The sequence below is a fragment of the Emydura macquarii genome, unplaced genomic scaffold (assembly GCF_026122565.2).
Source record: "Emydura macquarii macquarii isolate MOO-44397 ecotype Brisbane River unplaced genomic scaffold, CSIRO-AGI_Emac_v2 contig_1002, whole genome shotgun sequence".
NCBI lineage: Eukaryota > Metazoa > Chordata > Testudines > Chelidae > Emydura > Emydura macquarii.
The window spans coordinates 414,100-433,600 of NW_027131139.1; positions in this window are offsets into that span (position 1 = coordinate 414,100).

Sequence of the window (19,501 nt, forward strand, 5' to 3'; positions counted from 1 at the left end):
CAGGCACAGCAGGAGGGGTCCCCGGCTCCACAAGACGAGACCACCCCCCAGCTGCCCTGGGGAGGAGGAGGGTTTGTACCTGCAGGGTGGGGGGTCAGGAGCGAACACACTGCTTACCTCCTCCTGCTCCCGCCTCTCCAGCTCCAGCCCGACAGCCGGATGCCGGCTCCCCCTACCAGGCGTGGTGACCTCACTCCCCGGCCAGGGAGTAGCGGGCAGTGGGGGGAGCTCCTCCTGGTCACTTACAGCACCCCACCCCCGCCTGCTCCTGGGCTTCATCCAGCTGCCCCTCAGCTACTGTGCCCCAGGCCCCATCCCTTGCGCGTTGTGAAGGGCCGGCCCAGTGCCCCTGCAGGCTGACGCCCGGGGGCCTGGTCCTCGAGACGCCACTGCACTGAACAACGCTGCCCCAGCTGTGAGTGACCCCGGGTGACCATTCTCTAAACTGTCGGCCTGGGGCTGCCATCCTGCTCCTGGGGAAGCCACTGGGAGCGTCTCTGCTGACGTCAGTGGATCAGGATTGGGCCCTTAGATTGTAAGCTCTTTGGAGCAGGGCATGTGTCTGGATCCAGGGAGATTCCTGGTCCCTTACCTGTCTCACTGCCCAGGCCTGCTGGGCACCCAGGAGTCTGGGCTTGAACCACGGGCACAAAGCTGGGCCCAGCCTGGGCTAGGTAACTTCATAACAAATAAGAAAAGAAGCCAGGGCCCTGCAACTTCTCCGTCCTCCTGGGAGGGGAGGCTCTGGGGGAGGGGATGGAAAGGCAGGCTAGTTGTTTTAAGCAAGTGACACCATCATCATCTTCTTCCTCGCTCCTTCTTCCTCTCCCTGGGACAGATGTTTGCAGAGATGAAAGAGAAGCGGCCTCAGCCCAGGGGCTGCCTTCAATCAGTCCCACATTGTGCCGTGCCAGCTCCTCCCACCTTTGTGCCTTTCACTGCCTGCCATATGTTTTAGAGTAGTTGGCTGGGAGCACACGGGACCTTCAGCCCCGCTCCCCCTGGGAGCGGCACGTGGGTACCCCCCGGCTCAGAATCAGGCCCTGCTGCAGTGGCTAGCTCCCCACTGGGTTAAGCAAGCCCGTAACCGTGCCTGACCCCTGCAGCTCCGGGGAAGGGGCAGCAGGAGAGAAGTGTCTGCCCTGCACAGGCCAGGCCCTTAGTGAACCCCAAACGCCAAGTCTTGCCTGCCACGAGCTACTGGGAAAAACAGAGATTCAGCCATTTCCCTGTCCAGCCAGGGCCCCTCGTTCTCCAGACTCCATGAGTAGGGAACCGCTGCCAGGCCAGCACCAGTACGAGGGGAGCAGGGCACAGCACTGTCATCGCTTGTGATTTCATCATCCTTCTCCCGACATTTGGTGTTTTTCTTAAGGCGCCAGCTCCTGCCGTAATGGAATGCTAAATTTCTTACCCTGATCAGCCACTAGGTGGCGCTTTGTGTGACAGGCCTCATTTCAGCTAACCCCAACCACCCTGGCAGAGCGTGAAAGGATCTTAGCGTGAACACATCTGGTCTGTATCTCTCTGAGAAGGAAGCTCTGCACTCAGTCCCTATCTGGTACAGACACCTGACCTGCTAGTAGCAGCCCTGCAAAAGAAACACCTGATATGGTGTCAGGAGTAAACTAGTTCCAGAGGGGAACACAAACAGAAGGAAAATAGCAACAAAGGGGTCAGACAGAAGGAGCAAAGCAACAAAGGTTGCAGGCTCAGTCTCATGCACATGCCACTCTTCAATGCCCCCAGAGACCTTCAGCTTTGACAAACCTGCACAATGACCAGACTGGGAGCAGTATTTTGCAAGATTTTGAATGGCTACAAAATTCTTCAAGGAAACTCAAGATACACAGAGATGCTCTTTAATTTATGCTGTGCAAAAGCAGGCAGAGCATATCTTTAAATCCTTTGTCTTTACTGAGGACAGTCACAAATATGACTGTGAAAGGGTTTTGGCTATATCCGATGCATATCTTCTACCTCGGAGAAATGTGGTTCATGAAAGACCATGTTTTCAGCAAAGAATTCAAGGACAAGGGGCAAATGTTGGATGTTTTATAAGGGGTCTGCATACATTGGCTGAAAACAGTGATTTTGGAACTGCGAAACATGAACATATCAGAGACAAGCTGGTTATTGCGTTAACAGATAAAAAACTTTCACAGCAGCTACAATTAAAAACAGATTTAACCCTATGCACAGCTATTCAGAGAGCCAAGCAGTGTGAGCTGGTGAGATAGCAAAACCAAGAGAAACTTGCCACACTTGCAAAACAAGAAACTAGCTTAGAAGTGTTGATTTATTCCTCAGGAAGAACAATCTACAGATGATGGATTCAGAAAAAGAAGAAAACACAGAGATTCCAAACTAGCTACTGCCAGATAACCAAGTTCTTACGCATTCGGGTCATGTAATTAGAAAACCTAATGATTCAGAGATGCTTAACAGACTGTTCCGTACTGAACATCAAAGATAGCGTGATAGCGTAAACGCTGTAAACACATCTGATGTGTATCCTCTGAGAAGGAAGCTCTGTAGTCAGTCCATATCTGGTACAGACGCTGACCTACTAGTAGCAACCCTGAAACCTACCCTGTACAAAAAATACATGACACCTGGAGTCAGGTGATTGTGTGAGAATCTGTGCTTCACTTACAAACAAATATTTGTTTCTAGCCCTCCTGGTGATGGGGAATAGCCTGAGAATGTGAAATCTCTAGGCTGACAAACCAGAAGACAAATGAAAAGACCCAAATAAATTATTTTTCAGACAGTCTTCTGATTTTTCCTGGCCTAAGTGGCAGTTTGTGAAGGCTTGGGTTAGCTGTGCTGAGATGAGGAGAGAGAGCGAGCGAGCATGTAACGTGCCAATGTAACAGAAAGGGAGCAAGGTCTGAGGAGTGGCTGCCTGAACATACAGCTGCTCTGGGAGATGCCTGTGGTGTAGTAGTTACAAAATAAAGCCCAGAAAGTGCTGGGTTCTAGACCTAGCTCTGCCACTGACTCCTGGCATGCCCTTAGAAATGGGGATTCATTGACTCTAAGGCCAGAAGGAACCATTGTGACCATCCAGTCTGACCCCCTGTATAACACAGGCCATAGACCTACCCCAAATAATTCCTAGGGCAGATCTGCTAGAAAAACATCCAGTCTAGATTTAAAAATTGTCAGTAATAGAGAATCCACCATGACCCTTGGTAAATTGTTGCAATGATTAATTACCCTCAGTTTTAAAAATTATGCCTTATTTCCGGTCTGAATTTGTCTAGCTTCAACTTCCAGCCTTTGGATCATGTTAGACCTTTTGCTGCTAGATTGAAGAGCCCGTTATCAAATATTTGTTCCAGGTTTAGACACTTACAGACTATAATCAAGTCACCCCTTCACCTTCTCTTTCTTAAAATAAAAAGATTGAGCTCCAGGAGTCTCTCACTATACGGCATGATTTCTAATCCCTTAATCCTTCTTGTGGCTCTTCTCTGAACCCTCTCCAATACAGCAACCTCTTTCTTGAATTGTGAGCACTCGAGCAGTATTCCAGCATCAGTGGCCCCTATGTCAAATACTCCTACTCGAGATTCCTGTGTTTATGCGTCTCAGGATCACATTAGCCCTTTTTTGGCTACAGTGTCATGCTGGGAGCTCATGTTCATCTGATTATCCACCATGACCCCTAAATCTTTTTCAGAGTCACTGCTTCCCAGGACAGAGTCCCCCATTCTTTGTTCTAAGATATATCCATTTACATTTAGCTGTATTAAAATGCATACTCTTTGCTTGTGCCCACCTTACCAAGTGATCCAGATTGACCTGCCCTCTTCTTCATTTCCCACTCCTCCAATTTTTGTGTCATCTGTAAACTTTATCAGTGATGATTTTATGTTTCTTCCAAGTCATTTATAAAAGTGTGAAATAGTGCAGGATCACGAACCAATTCTTGCAAGAGAATTCTGCACTCTCCCCACTGGAGACACACCCATTCAATGATGACTCCCTGTTTACAATTACATTTTGAGATTTATCAGTTAGCCAGTTTTTAATCCACTTAATGTGCACCATAATATCATTTTAGTTTTTAATCAATGTTGTGCAATACCAAGTCAAATGGCTTAAAGAAGTCTAGGTATAGTACATCAATATTACCTTTATCAACCATACTGGTAATCTCATCAGAAAAAGCTATGGAGTTTGCTTGACAGAATCTATTTTCCATAAAACCCACGTTGATTGGCATTAATTACATTACTCTTCTTTAATTCTTTATTAATCAAGTTCCGGATCAGCTGCTCCATTATCTTGTCCTATAATCACCTGGGTCTTTCCATTTAAAATACAGTACAACCTCAAAGATATGAACAGCAGAGCTATCAACCAAGTGGAATCAGAAGTAAGCAATCGGGCAGCAGTGGAGGGAGGGGCGGGGAGGGAAATAGCAAATACTATACTATGCCTCTATTGCATCTTAAAGGTCGGAGTGCAGAACAGAAGCAGCCTGGGGTCTGCACTGTTTCCTGTAAGCCTAGTCAAGGGTGCTGTTTCACCCCCTCCCATACCACTCCACTGGGAGGGGAAAGCTGTTTTCACCACACCCCCCTTAAGGAGGGAGACAAACTTGTAAGCGCCCTCAGAGCTGGGAAAGAAGCTGCCACAGGGAGCTGCTGAGCTGCTGCTGTTGCAGCCAAAACCTGGCCTGGAGCTAGAGTGGGAACAAGCGTCTAAGGCTCCAAGCTGCTGCCTGCAGGCTACTCTATGGAGGAGTTTTAAAGGGCCACAACCTGTGCACTGATGTGGCCCAAGTTTTGCCCGTGGCTGCGCTCCTGAATCCTGCCTGCACCTCTGGAACTGCCAGGGGCAGGGAGGGAGAGACGCTAGCAGTGGGCTGGCACCAACCCCCTGCCACATGCTGTCTCTGGAGTGTGGCAGTGCACAGAGCAAAGCGAGCCCTGGAGAGAGGCGCCTGAGGGCTGGGGCTTGTAGTGCCAAGGGTGCGGGGCAAAGTTCAGCCTAAAGGCAAGAAGCAGGAATAGGGCAGGGAGCTGCTTGCCAACCATCTGTGCTGTTAGATGCCACCTTTGCAGAGATCTCACCCAGGCCTCAGCTGGAAGACACTGACTGCAGGGTACTTTGCCATAATATTTTGTTCAGACTTACAAACATTTCAGAGTTATGAACAACTTCCATTCCCGAGGTGTTTGTATCTTTGAGGTTCTACTGTATTTGGCAGAACATTAGCTTTTTTCTGGAACTCCCTCAATGTTCCAAGTTTTATTGTAAATCTACATTAAGGGTTCAGCCAGCTCCTTAGCCTGCTCTTTTAAAACTCTTGGATGCAAGTTACCTGGACCTGCTGATTTAAAAATGGCTAACGTTGGTAGTTGCTGTTTAACATCCTCCTGAGATACAAGTGGAATGAAAAGAGCGTTATCATCATCATATGATATGACTACATAATTTTTTCCCCCCAAAACGGAACAGGACCATTTCTGACCATTTCTGCCTTTTCTGCATTATTATGGATAATTCTACCATTTCTATCCAGTAATGGAAGAATACCATTGTTAGGATTCTTTTTGTTCCTAATATACTTTAAAAACTGTTTTTCATTATTCTTAACTCTGCTGACCCTAGATTTTTTATTGTATTCCTTTGCTTCCCGTATCAATTTTCTACAATTCCAGCTTCTTTTATATTTATTACTATCAACTTCTCCTTTCTTCCATTTGTTATATACTGTATTTTATAGCTTTAAACCAGGTCAATTGTTTTTAAACCACTATGGCCTTCTTCCTCATTGTGGAATTGTGGCTTTTTGGGAATCTAGTAAAAAGTTCGGAATTTCCAATTATCAGTCACGTTTTTCTGATTAAATTCCTCCTCCCATCTAATTTGGCTAATGATTGTTTTCTGCTTTGGGAAATTGGCCCTTTTAAAGCACCAAGGCTATATTTCACTGGTTGGGACATTATTTGCACATTATAAATGTGATCAAGACATGATCACTTGTACCTAAGCTACCATTAATTTTTAGTTCTGTGATCAGTTACTTGTTATCTGTTAGAACAAGGTTTACTATAGAATTCCCCTATGTTCGATGCAACACTTTTTGATTTAGGAAATGGTTATCTATAATGTATAGAAATTCCAAGGTTGCTTTAGTACTGGCAGCATGAGACTTCCAGCATGTGTCACTCAAATTGAAATCCACCATGATCACGCAGCATTTTCCCCTACATATTATAGATAAGTGCATAAGAAGATGGTCACCCTAGTGTGATTTGGTAGTCTGCAGCACACACCAACTAATACCCCTTTTTGTGCTTTATCTGTTAGGACATTGATCCTGCAAGGGCATTTTCTTCCAAGTTATCAGTGACTCAGGCCAGGTCTACACTACAGGCATACTGGTATAACTATGTTGCTTAGGGGGTGTGGATTTTTTTTGTGACAAATCCACACCCCTGCGTCTATAGTAAAACTGACCTAACTCCTGGTGAGGACAGTGCTATGTCAGCAGACCTGCTTCTGTTGATTTAGCTACTGCCCCTCCAGGAGGTGGATTAACTATGCCAATGGGAGGAGCTCTCCCATCAGCTTAGGAGCATCTTCACTGAAGTGCTACAGTGGCATCAGTGCAGCTGCGCTGATGCAGCTTTTTGAGTCTAGACCTGCCATCAGAAACAGATCATAGATTTTTGAGAGCAAAAATTGGCCCCTTGCTCCTTATTCTAGAACCATAGATTGGAAGGGGGGGTGGCGGGTGCTGAAGCCTGAAGCTGGTGCCAGTGGGTGCTATATTTTCACTGCTGTTAATTTATTTGAATTTTTACGGCTCCACACTAAATAGCTGCACAGAATGGCACAGCTAAAGGGCAGAATGCTGTATTCCCAGGGGACAGAGTGGGTGTGGGTGTTCTTAGTGGCGCAGCATGGCATGCAGGGAAAGCCTGGTATTCCCAATTCCCATTCCTCCACTGGACATCAAGACCCAGAAGGGCTGCAGTGGCAGTGTGGATTTGTGTGCCTCCATGTGGCAGGTGCACACCTGGAGCAGAGGGTATATAGATACCATGCTTCCTGCTCCAGAAGATGCTCTGTGGGTGCCCTGTGCCATTCCATGGCAGGTGTTATACAGGTTGCTAATGTGCCCATCTGTGGAAGGCAGAGTGTAGGGGCATGCACCCTTTTGTGCCAGGTGCCAGCTAGGCTCCCTTGTACTGTCTCCAGCTGGTGGCATTAGGATGCCATGCACCTGACTGTGTCAAGCAGACTGGGGGTGCTATGAGTCCATTGGCAGGAGGTGGCACGCTTGGCGCCTTGTGCTCTGCTGCGGCCGATGTGTGATCAGTGTATTGGGGCCAGCATTGCTGTTCTACAGCAGGGAGTGCTGTGTGCTGCTAGGCTGGCTGCCATGGCTCATTGGCGACCGGCAACAATGACCTGCATATTTCACTGGCAGGTGTTACTGGGGTTCTGTGCACCTCTTCTTGGCAGGTGCTGGAGTGTGCTGCAGGTTGCCATGCACCTGTTTGAGGCAGATGTTGCGAGCTTCTCAGGCCTCCCTGAACGAGGTGGTAGCAGGGACGGGGCTCATCAGCTTGTGCTTTGTGGAGGGAGGTGGTGCTATGTGTCACACGGTTAAGAGACGGTACAGTGGGTGCCATGGAGGGCTAGCAGGTGCCCTGGAGATACAGTGTGTGCAATGGATGTATAGCGAGTACAAGGGAGCTTTACGGGATTTATTGTGGGTGCCATGGAGATATAGCAGGTGCCATGGAACTATGCTGGAGGTACAGCGGGTGCCAGGGAGGTACAGCGGGTGCCATGGAGTTATATGGGAGGTAGTGGGTGTGAGGCCGGTATAGCGGGTGCTATGGAGCCATACGGGAGGTACAGTGGGTGCCAGGGCAGTATAGAGGGCGCCGTGTGTTGGCCTGCAGTTAGAATAAGGGAAGTGCCATCTCACTGTGTCAGCTCATGGGGCAGGCTGTGTGTGCTGATCTGCGGCGTATGGAAGAGCGGGTGCAATGGGAATCCCAGTGACAGGCTGTGCCCTTTCCCTGCATTCACTGGGGCAGGTGCAGGCCAGCAGGACTCCTCCGAGCTCTCTTCTTTCTAATCTTTGAGGCTGGGGCCGAAGAACAGAAACTGGGCAAGCAGCCAGGTTAACGCAGGGGCCAAGGGAGCCCTTGGAGCAGTGTCTGTGTATGAGGCGTAGGAAGAGGCGAGGCAGCCCAGTGCCTCTGTCTGTCCTCCAAGTGCAGTAACCCGTCCCCTGGCACTGGCAACTGCTGCAGCTGCAATGGAGCGGCACAGAATGCTGCCCTGGGAGAGACAGCCAATCCGTGGGCAGCTTGAGCTGGGGAGGGGGCTCGGAGTCACCCCAAAGGGGCAGATGGAAAAGCTGTTAGCGAAGGAGAAGGATCAAGATGCTGAGCTAGCAGGTGGGTCAGGGGGGAGATGATAAAATAAGAGGAGAACAGGAGAATAAAAGTAAGAGGCTGGGACGCAAGGAGGAGGAGGAAAATAGGCAAGGTTTCAGGTCAGGAGAAGCAGAAATAAATAGACCTGGGTGTGTGAGCAGGCATTATTAGAGAAGGGACGTAGCAGGAAACAAAAGCTACAGGTTTATCAGACAGAGAGTATCAAGGGAAAAAAGGGGAAAGGAAAGAGAATCGGTGAACAAGGGAATTGATCAAAAGGCTGGGTTAGATGAAAACAGATCCTGGAAACAGTAAACGAGAAGCCCGCCCACAAGGAACCTGAAGTCCATGACCAGAGAAAGGGACTGTTTGAACAGCTATTGGTGGAATACAGGTCAAAGGTGCCTAATGGACACGTGAGGACCCAGTGGGTGAAGAAACCCCACTTGTGGATAAACTCAGTGAAAAGAGGGACAGCCACAGGAACATTGAATCTAAAGAGCATGTCCAGGCGAAGAGAAGCGAAGTCCAGGACAGCAAGAGGGGAGCTGGACTTACAGCCAAGGCGAGGAAAAGTTGATTCTCCTCTGATGTGATACAGTCTATTGTAGAGTAATTGCTTTTGTGCTGGTGGTACTAACCGCGCAGTGTGTACCAGCTCACCAGGTGAAGGAGTTGGTAACCTATAGTTTGTTAGTATAAGCAGGGAGTCTTTGGTAATATCCTATATTATTTATGCTCCTGGTACAATTTGGGGAGGGTTGCCTTATAAAGTTCTAAAAATGTAAAATGATCCCTTTTGTCTTGGTTTGCCTCTGCCTCTCCTTACAGTGAGCATCGCCTGGCTTAGTCAGAGCCCCAGCAAACTCGGCACAGTCGTTCCCCCAGAAGGCTGAGGGAAACAGGATCCCCCGACTGAGTGAGGAACCAGAGTGGTGCTGGACAAACGGGCAGTGTGGACAGCATGTAGCGATGACACCCATGCAGCCAGTTAGCCAAGGCTGACACTGCCAGACTTCCCCTGGGGAGGCCATCCTGTTCCATGCTGTGCCTGAGCTCACTGAGATACGCCATGTGCTGAGTTGTTGGGGAGAGGGACAGATTTGACAGCTCTGAGAGCAGAGCCTCCAGTCCCAGAACAGGCACCGAATGGGCAGCAGATCCACTGCTGCTCTGTAATGCTGTCATCTGCCACCTTCCCAGCCTCTGGGAAGACAGTGTGCGCTGGCATAGGGGGCTAGCTACACACCTGCAGTCAGGTCCCATCCGCTGCTCCCTGTCAGGTCTCATATAACAAGTACAGTCAAGCCAGGCTAGTCCTTGAATGGCAAACCTCCAAGCCCAGGCCAGGTGCTGCAGGAGGGGGCACACTGAGTCAGAAGGGGGGGGGAGTTCCTTCTCATTCAGTGCTGATCCAAAGCCTTGGGGTCATGGAGGGGCACGCTGCGTCACTGGGGGTGCTGCCTGCTCACTGAGTCAGCAAGGGGCGGTCCTGGCTGTGTGTGGGCACTAAGGAACAGTTTTCATGAACTGGTTCATTCCAGGCTGGGTCCCTATGCCCTGCCTGTGCTGTGTGACCATGCAAGCACGGATAAAGAGCTGCTGCTCGGGCAGAACATGCTGGCATTGGTGCTGAATGCTCCAAGCAGGCTAGCCCAGGGCTCCGCTGCTTGCAGTTCAGTCCCTGAGCAGGCAGCAGGAGGTGTGCCTGGAGCTCAAGGGAGACCATACATACAAAACTGCTGCGCACCATCTGGGGACGGTGCTCAGGCTGCACCCCTCGACTGCTCTTCCATTGTTCCTGGATGCCCCAAAGACCAGTTCTCCAGGCAGGAAGGGAATTCTCCAGAAGAGGAGGGGGTAGAGGATTTTCCATTGAGGTGGGGAGATTCTCCTTGGGGGCAGGGGATTCTCCTTGTGGGTGGGGGATTCTCCATGGGGGGAGGAGGATGCTTTATTGTCTTCAGTGGGAGGTGATGGACACCGAGCATTTTTCTCACCCATTCTCCTAGCCCTTGTCTGAGAGCAAAGTGGTTTCTGTTGCAGGGGCTGCCTGGCTGTGGCTGACTCTGGCTCTCTCTCCCTAGGTGTTCCTGGGATGAGGGATGAACAAGTGTCATGCTTCTGCCTCAAAGAAAAGAAAACATCAACTAAGCCAGAAATAAAGCACCCCAAAGCCAACAATGCTCTTCTTCTCCTGAGCCAGCCCCCAGGCGAGGGCAGGACGAGCAGGCCCCCCTTTGGTACGACGATGACTTCTTAGTGCAGGAACCACTCTCAATTCCTCAGTCCTTGGACAAAGTCCTTGGAAAACACTGGGTCTCTCGTAGAGGCAGAAATCCAAGCCAAGCCTGGACCATTTGGCTTGTCAGATATTGTGTATAAAACTCTTTTGGAAGATAATTTATTTTTGAATAGCAGATAACAAATAGCCAGTTGAAAACAAATTCTGCATTGGTACTAGCTTGCTTCCCAAGTTCCCTGGGTACCTGCCAGAAAGGAGCCAAAGGGCCCAGACACTCCCATTAGCATCCAGTGCTTGGTCTGCAGATGGGAACAGCCCTGGCATGTCTCATCCATATATCCTGCAGCAGGACTGGAGAACGCAAGAACAGAATCTGCTGGAAGTGATCTGTGTCCCATTTAATCTGCCCTCAGCTGAACTCTCACAGCAGCCTGGACTCACTTGGGAGTCTCTCCCATTTGCCATCAGCAACTTCCCAGATAAGAGAGCTCCATTTTGTGCCACCCTGCAGTCCCACCCAGAATGGTCCCATTTTTCCCAACTCCCATTTTGTTGGGTGCTGGAAGCCATAGACAGAAGCCACACAGATTCCCTGGCTTTGCTGAGCTGTGCCAGAAATGCCAATGAGGAGCTTCGACTTCCAGCAGCTGAGACTCTGCCACCTGCTTCCTCTGGACTAAAGGACCATGCTCCAGTGCAGGCATCTCCAGAAATGTACCCAGTTGCTTATTAGAACTTGAAGCTGCTCCTTTGTCTCTAGCACCAAGCAGTGTCTTTCTGGCCATATTTCCTCAGCTAGTCTCCGCCTCTTGTAAATTACCAGCATAGCTCTCCTGTGAGTGAGTGGGTGGAGCTGATGGAGGACAGAGCAAGTGCTGGCAGGACAGAGGCATCATGCTCTCAAGTCCTCACTGTGACTGGTGGGTGCTGATTTCCTGGGTGACAGCTCAGTCCAGCCACATTTGCAGACTGTTTGCATCTTGCTTTAGGGCTGCTTAGAAAGGCAGGGGTAAAATGAAAGCCCCAGAGGGCAAAGAGGAGAGATGAGACCTTCTCTGACTAGCCAGTCCTCACTGTTGTAGCGCTTCCTAGTTTTGGGAATGCAAAACCACAGCATCAAAGGCTTTGTCTAATAACTGAGGAGAAGCCTTGGCCCATCTGTGTTTAACATCTGTTATGATGTCACTGTAAGGACTCTGCTCTCTGAACAAACCTGCATGACAATAAAATCATGATTTGTGCCCCTGCCTGGCACACAGCGTGCTGCGTAAAGTGCTTTGTTGTGGTTGGTGCTGACTGGGCTGATGTAATACCACATGTGTCATTCCCCCCTCGCTGAGTGTAGTGCAAAGCCCTGGTGCTGCAGGATGCTGGAAGTTTGTGGCCACCTCTACTACACTCCTCCTACCCCCCCAGAGATTTAGCAATTCAAACCCTTAAGAAACTTCCCAGAGACCTGGCATTTCAACCCTGTTGGTTGGAGCCAGTACAGTACACTAGCTGGGGGTGGTTGAAAAACTAGGACAGAAAAATCACACTCTCAAATTCCTGGGTTTTTCCCCATCAATATTAGAGAGTTTTACTGATATTTTAAATTGAACATTTTGCCCAGCTCTGACACTAGGCAAGACTAAGAATTTGCCTCTAGATAAGACTAAGGGTGATCTCTCCAAGCACCTTCAGCTGTCAGGTGAGGCTCAGAGGATGGTGGAGGGACCAGCCAGTGAATCTGCAGCATCACCACCAAGCTGGTCCCCAGGGTTTTGCTTTTTAAATTAACTGATAAGGCACCTCCGCACTGATCCTTTCCCAATCCAATAGGGACCAGCAGTGCAGCAAGGCCAAAATGTTCTAACCGAGCACCTGAATCCATCTTTACATATCTAAATCTGGTGTGTTACTGGAGCGAAAGGTCTTGGCACCTCTGAAAATCAGCCCACTTCTTTAGGCACCCATGTGTGAATGCTTTGGCTGAAGAATACATAGCAAAGTTGTGGGCATTTCCACATGGGTTCTTACTGAGCTGATGACAGATTGCTCTGGAGGGGCCCAACACTTAATTACTCAGACTGATGAGCTTTTCTCTGAGCAATGTTCTGTGCACAATAGTTCTCTCCTCCAAGGCAAAAACTGCAAATGCTGAAAACTGCCCCGGAACCCATCTTAGCTCTTCGAAGACTGGGCTTTCTGGAACCAGCCCCACCCAAATCTCCTGCTGCGTCACGAACTTGGTCATTTTTCCTGATTCGCCAGACACAAAAGGCCAGTTCCTAATATTCAGGTGCAAACCCACAGGGCAAGCAATAATGAAAAAAGACAATGCCGCATCTCCCCCGCCAATCTGGCTGCTGATAGGTGGGAACTGTTGTTCTCCTTCCAGCAGCCAGGAGTCCAGGCTGACTCTGGTTTCTGTTTGACTATAAACGATAAAACAACAAAGTCTGTATTCTTCATATTCACTCTTCCTCTCCCTCGCTTGCCATGAATCTCACCATAATTAATTGGGGAATGTGTGTGCCCAGGCAACCTTCTGTCTCCAGCTAGAATCACAGCTGTGTGACACTGTGTCACAGGCCATGCTCTAGCCCCATGTGACAGGAGATCAAACTGGGGTCAGCTACATCAGTGCAAGTCACTTTTTACACCCCTTTGGCGCCATAGGATTGAACCCTTGTAGCTGCACCCAAACTAGTCAAACCCTTATTGAGACATTAGAGGAAACTCAACCAATCATCACCCTGCCTATCATGCTCATTTGCATACAGCAATTCTGTTGGGTGAACTGAGTCAGAAGGTATCCATTAATAAATTAATGGCTATGAATGACAATACACATGCACATGACATTTTACTCACATGCAGTCTTGTTACAACATATGTATGCAGTTGCTCATGTGTGTATTTGTTTGCAGGCCCCAACCATTCCGTTTTATCTGCCAGCCACCTGAAAGTCTGGGAGGAATTTTTCAGGATTAAATATGTTTTTCCCCTATGTAATCCTTACTTTTTTCACACAAAAACTAATGGATTCTCTGCCCTCATGAGCTGATAGCAATTTTCAAATTATCTATTGTTCATTAAAGTAAATAAAAATCATATTAAAATATGATTTTGTATGTCTTCATTTATTAACTGCTCAGATCCAAAATGTATCTGAAATATAGTCAAAGCCATTTTTGTAATGCATTTAAACCCCAACCCTAAAAAATCCTTTTTTAAGTTAAGGTTGTCAAGCATTAATCAAAGAATAGAAAAGATAAAAATTTAAAGAAAAATAGCTTAAAATCTGCTTTAAAAAAGTAATGTTGAGATTTATTAAAAAGTCACTACACCATATTACTTAGAATATTTAGAAATATTAATCCAAACAAAAAAATCTTAACTTAGATCTGTCTTTCAAAATTTTATAACAGCTATTACTATGATTATTTATTAAAGACACAGAAAAATAAAGAAAAGCAGTTAAAATATTTAAAATTTAAAGTATTGAGCAAATATTTTATTTGACAATGTGGTATTCCTTTTCCCTTTGGCTGGCTAGAGCTTTTTATAGGGAAAAATGCTGTTTGACAGTCTTTTAGACCAGGACACCAACTCAAAGCAGCACCAGACCCTACCAGAGCAACAGATACAAAACCTGCAGACATATCTGCACTGTAATGATGATCAACGTGCCCCTCCCCACCCAAAACACCTTGCAAGAACCATCAGTCCTACACATGCCTATCACAACATATGGTATACCTCATCGTATGCCCCCAATAACAACTATGTGGGTGAAACGAGAAATGAACTCACACAGAAAATACGATAAAAGACAAACAAACCCTATCACCTGTGGGTGAACACTTTTCACAAAAAGATCACTCCATATCTGACCTCAGTCCTCATACTCAAAGGAAACCAGCACAACACTTTCAAAACACAAGCCTGTGAACTTAAATTCATAACTTTGCTACACACTGAAAGTCATGGATTGAATAGAGACACTCAATTTATGACTTATTACACCAATCTATACCACACTAACAAATCCTCCCTCCCAACTTTTTTCCCCTCTTTTCCCCACTAAGACCTGAGGGATGTTAAAGGACTACTTCAATTTGAATGGTCTATGTGTTAACTACATATGCTTATAATCTATTCGACCTTGTATTTATTTGTGACACTCTGGCCTGGTGTGATTAGCGGCATGTCTACACTACAAAAGTAAGTTGACCTAACTTACGCTGGCATACAGTTACCATGGTAATTACATCACTTGTGTATGTGTACACTTTGCTCCCTGTGTCACCAGTGTGTGTCTGCACCACAAGTGCTTGCGTTGCATGTACTATCAGTGTGAGCCATTGTGGGACAGCATTTGAAAGCCAGTAACAGGCAATGTAAGCAACGTCCACACTGATGTTGCATTAACTTAATTACAGTGACACTGCTTCTCTGCCCCTTGTAGAGGTGGAGTTATTCAGTCAGCATAGCGGGGCAGTTAAACTGGTGGGAGCGAAATTTTAGTGTAGACACTTACATCACCATAAGCTGCCTTGCGTCGACCTAACTGTAGTAGATCAGGCCTAGGGAATTAGATCGGTGTAACTCCATCGCTCAGGAGTGTGAAAAAGCCACTTCCATTAGCAATGCAGTTAAACCAACCTAACCCCAGGTGTAGACAGCACTAGCTAGAGACGCTCTCATGTCAGCATAGGAAGCATCTTCGCTTAGGAGCTATAGGGGTGCAGCTGCACTGTTTTAAGTGTAGATAGGCCCTCTGAGTACCTTTTGTAGACCTGAAGAAGGGCTCTGGGTAGCTTGAAAACATGTCTCTCTCACTAACAGCAGTTGATCCAATAAAATATATATTACCTCACCCACCTTGTCTCTCTAATGTCTTGAGACCAACACCGCTACATCAACACTCCATGCAGTCTTTTAGATGGCATTAAAGATGGCATTAACTGTGCTTCTGGGGGGAAAGAGAAAAGGTTAGTTCAGAATGGTCTGGAGTGCTTGTTGCTGTTAGTGGAGATGGAGCTTGTTTCCAAGACAGTCACACGTGAAAGAGGAGAGAAAAGAACAGCAAAGCTAGAAAATGCAGCTGACCTGCCTTGTGCTGACTCTTACGTGCAGTCTCACTGCTGGAGAAATATAGGCCCAGGACAGTGTTGGGTCAGCCACTCTGAGACCTGGCAAACTTGGGCCAGTGTTGCATTATTTCAGGCATTGTTTGTTGCTGCCATGCTGTTCACAGTACTGTTGTCAGAGGTGGACTTGTCTCGGTGGCTCAGCCAGACTTGTTACACAGAAAGTAAAAGGTGAGAAAAAGGCAAGAGGAATAATCCTTAGGGGAAAGAAAATGACACATGATGAGGAGAGGGCGACAGCAGGAAATCTGTCTCACATCTCAGGATTTAGCCAAAGACAGGGGAGAGAGCAATTAGAGCAGAGCAAAAATTTCCAACAAATAGTTTATTGTCCAGAAAAAATCAAAACATTTTGGCAATGTCGAAAGGAAATGTTTTGTTTCCACCCAACTCAAAACTTTTGTTTCAGTGCCAGGCATGTTTGACTAAAGCAAAGGAAGGGGGACTTGATTCACAACACAGCTGGAGGAGGTGGTGGTACTGCTGCAGCACTTCTATGCTTTACTCCCGTGGTAAGGCATTCACTTGGAATGGGGAAAGATCAAGAGCAGGAGCAGGGATTTGAACTTGAGTCTCTCTCTCTCTCACATTAGCAGAGTGCCATAATCACTGGCTGATGGGGTATTCTGACACAGCACTTTCTCAAGCTCACCTGGTGGAGGTATTCCACTTTGTATAAATTACCTAGTCATTAGTGCAGTGACTTCAGTTGGGGTCTCCCATGAAGTAGGTGAGCTCCCTTACCACTAGGCTGTAGAGTCCTTTTCATTGCCTTTCCCTGGCTCAGACACATTCACAGTGGCAATCCATAATAATAGAATCCTAGAGATGTGGAGCTGGAATGAAACCTCGAGCAGTTACCAAGTCCAGCCCCTTGTGCTAGACCATCCCTGACATGTTTGACCAGCCTGTTCTTAAAAACCGCCAGTGATGAGGAAGGAGTCCACAACTTCCCTTGGAAGCCTGTTCCAGAGCTTACCTACCCTTAGAGTTCGGAAGTTTTTCCTAACAGCTCCACTAAATCGTCCTTGCTACAGATTATGCCCGTTATTTCTTGTCCTACCATCAGTGAACTTGGAGAACAACTGATCACTGTTCTCTTTATAATGGACCGTAACGTATTTGAGGACTGTTCGTTAGCAGATCCCCCATCAGTCTTTTTTTCTCAAGAATAAATATGCCTTTTTTCTTTTTTAACTTTTCCTCAGAGGTCAGGTTTTCTAAACCTTTGATCATTTTTGTTGCTCTCCTTTGGACCCGCTCCAGTTTGTCCACACCTTTCTTACAGTGTGGCACTCAGAACCAGAGCCAGCACTCAGCTGTGTCTCACATTGACACTAGCCCCAGAATGCTAGTAGCCTTGTTCACAACTGTGTCCCATTGTGATGCTTGTTCAGTTTGTGATCCCTGCAAATCATTCAGAATGACAAAAATCCCTGCTCCATTTTCTCAGGGTTTTGTTTGGAGTTGGGGGACAGGGGGATGTTGACTTTTCAAAATGTTCTGAAAAAAGTGATTTTCAATTCAACCTGGAATGAACTTTTCTTTTTGTGGGGGAGAGAGGAGGATTGCCAGTGAAGCAAAAAATTCATGATCTGCCCAGCTCTTGTAATGAGGTCATCTCAGGTCCCTCTCTCGCTGGCCAGTATCAGGCTGATGAAGGACTACGGGTGGCTCCTGGGATCCCAGGCAAAAGCAGGCATAGCAGCTATGCTGGGAAAGCTGGCGCCTTCCAGACCAACCATCTCCTTGCTCCCATTGCTTGACACCCCGCAACAAACACTGTCCAAAGCACAGCTGCCTTGGCCCATTAACATTCATCAATTAAAACACATTGTGGTGATTTCAATTACAAACATTTCCTCCCACTTTCAGGATGATTTAGCTCGTTGCCATGGCAACCAGCGGCCTTCCCAAGAGCCTTGCAACCCGTTGGCACAGCGCATTTCACTCCAACAGGCCCTTCGGTGCCCAGCTTGTGGGCACCTGCTTCTGCCGACTTGCAGCAACCATTTTATGTAGCAAGATGAGTGGGGCTCTTGTTACCGTAGAAACCTCAACACTCAGGCCCCTGCACAAGAGCATCCTTTGCTAGCCCAGGCAACGGAGCAATCTGCATAGCAGTCCGGGAGGGAGGAGCTTGCAGGGCGGCTGGCCTCCAGCCCCCCAAAGAGCGCCTCCCCCCACAGAAAGGACAGAGCCGAGCTGAGACCTGCCCGTGCTCCCAGGCCACCTTGCTTTGGCCTCCAAACATGTGAGTGCAGGGAGAGCGGCAGTGCCAAACTCCGCTTCAGCCACAGCACCAGGCCCCAGGCAACCAAGGCAAAGCAGCGAGGGCAGCCAGCCCGAGATCGCCAGGAGGCCCAGGGAGGGCTGTGACTGCTGTGGAAGAAAGGCGAAGCCTGGGAGTGGGCAAAGCGGAGGCCTGTGCCCTGGGGCGGGAAGGAGGGAGCACTGCCTGCTAATTGCAGGAAGTGAGCAGAGGTGAGAAGTACAGGAGAGAGCTACTGGGAGGGCCGGCATGCCAACAGTGGAAAACAAGGGGGGGCAATTGACCAGGAGCCCGGTGATTTAAAAGGGCCTGGGTAATTGGGAGGATTGATATGTATCTTCTCCTCCACACACTCCCTGCCCCCGTGGCCCCTGCCACTCACACTCTCAGTGCTCCCCTGAGCCGAGCTTATTTATTATGTGCCATCCCATTCCTGGGTGGTGGAGGAGGCGGTATCTGCTACTCAGCTTCCCAGGTTTATCAGTAACCCATGGGGAGTCACAGGGCCCAGGAAACTGAGTAGCAGATACCACCTCCTCCGCCACCTGGGAACCTGCATGGCACATAAGTAAAAATATTCAGCAGAAGCCCACTTGGGACCTCAGGCCTCCCTTTCTGGGGGGCCACTTACTGTCTGCTCTGGAGCCCAGAATTACTGTCGGTGTGTCTGGGGGAAAGCCCCACATTGTGTAAACTGATGTTTCTGGGGAGATTAGAGAGGCAAGAGTGGGGTGGTATGTGGGGGTGCCAGCAGTAATTGTCCAGAGGTGACAGAAGGGAGATCTCATTGTTTTCTCTCTAGCCCCATTTTTTGGGCAGCAGCTGCCCCTGAAGAGTTCAGCAGCCTGGATCCTGGCAGGCCCAGAGCCTGCTGGCCACCACTTGCAGAGCCAGGACATGCTTGATTGTGCTTTGCCAGGATTTGAACCCACGTCTGAGCAGCACCGTAACTGTATGCCCACAGCTAGGGGGCCTCACCAAAAGCGGGCCCAAGGGGGGCTGCAATCCCTTCTCGGAGGAGTTCTCATTTCCTAGAATTTAAGCCCAGAAGCTCAGTTCTGACCTCCTGGCCAGCAGAGGCAGGAGAATTTAGCCGAGGTCCATATGCATTGAGCCCAGTAACATGGTGACTAACATTTCCTCCAGAAAGACAGCCAGTCTCCACTGGAAGACACCAAGACCCGGAGAATCCACCACTCCTCATGGAGGCTATCACCACGGTTACTCACCTTCCACCATGGAGGCCCAAGCGCAATCATATCCCACAAAACGTGAGGTGCTCTATGGGGATGGCCTGTTCATCTCACCCGTCCCTGCCCCTGCAGCCGGGACTGAGCAGGGCAAGCAGCCCTATGCGTAGTCCCAGCCCTTGTGGCCATCTGGCTCTGCGGGAAACATGTCTGCAGGGGAATTGGCTCGGGGACAG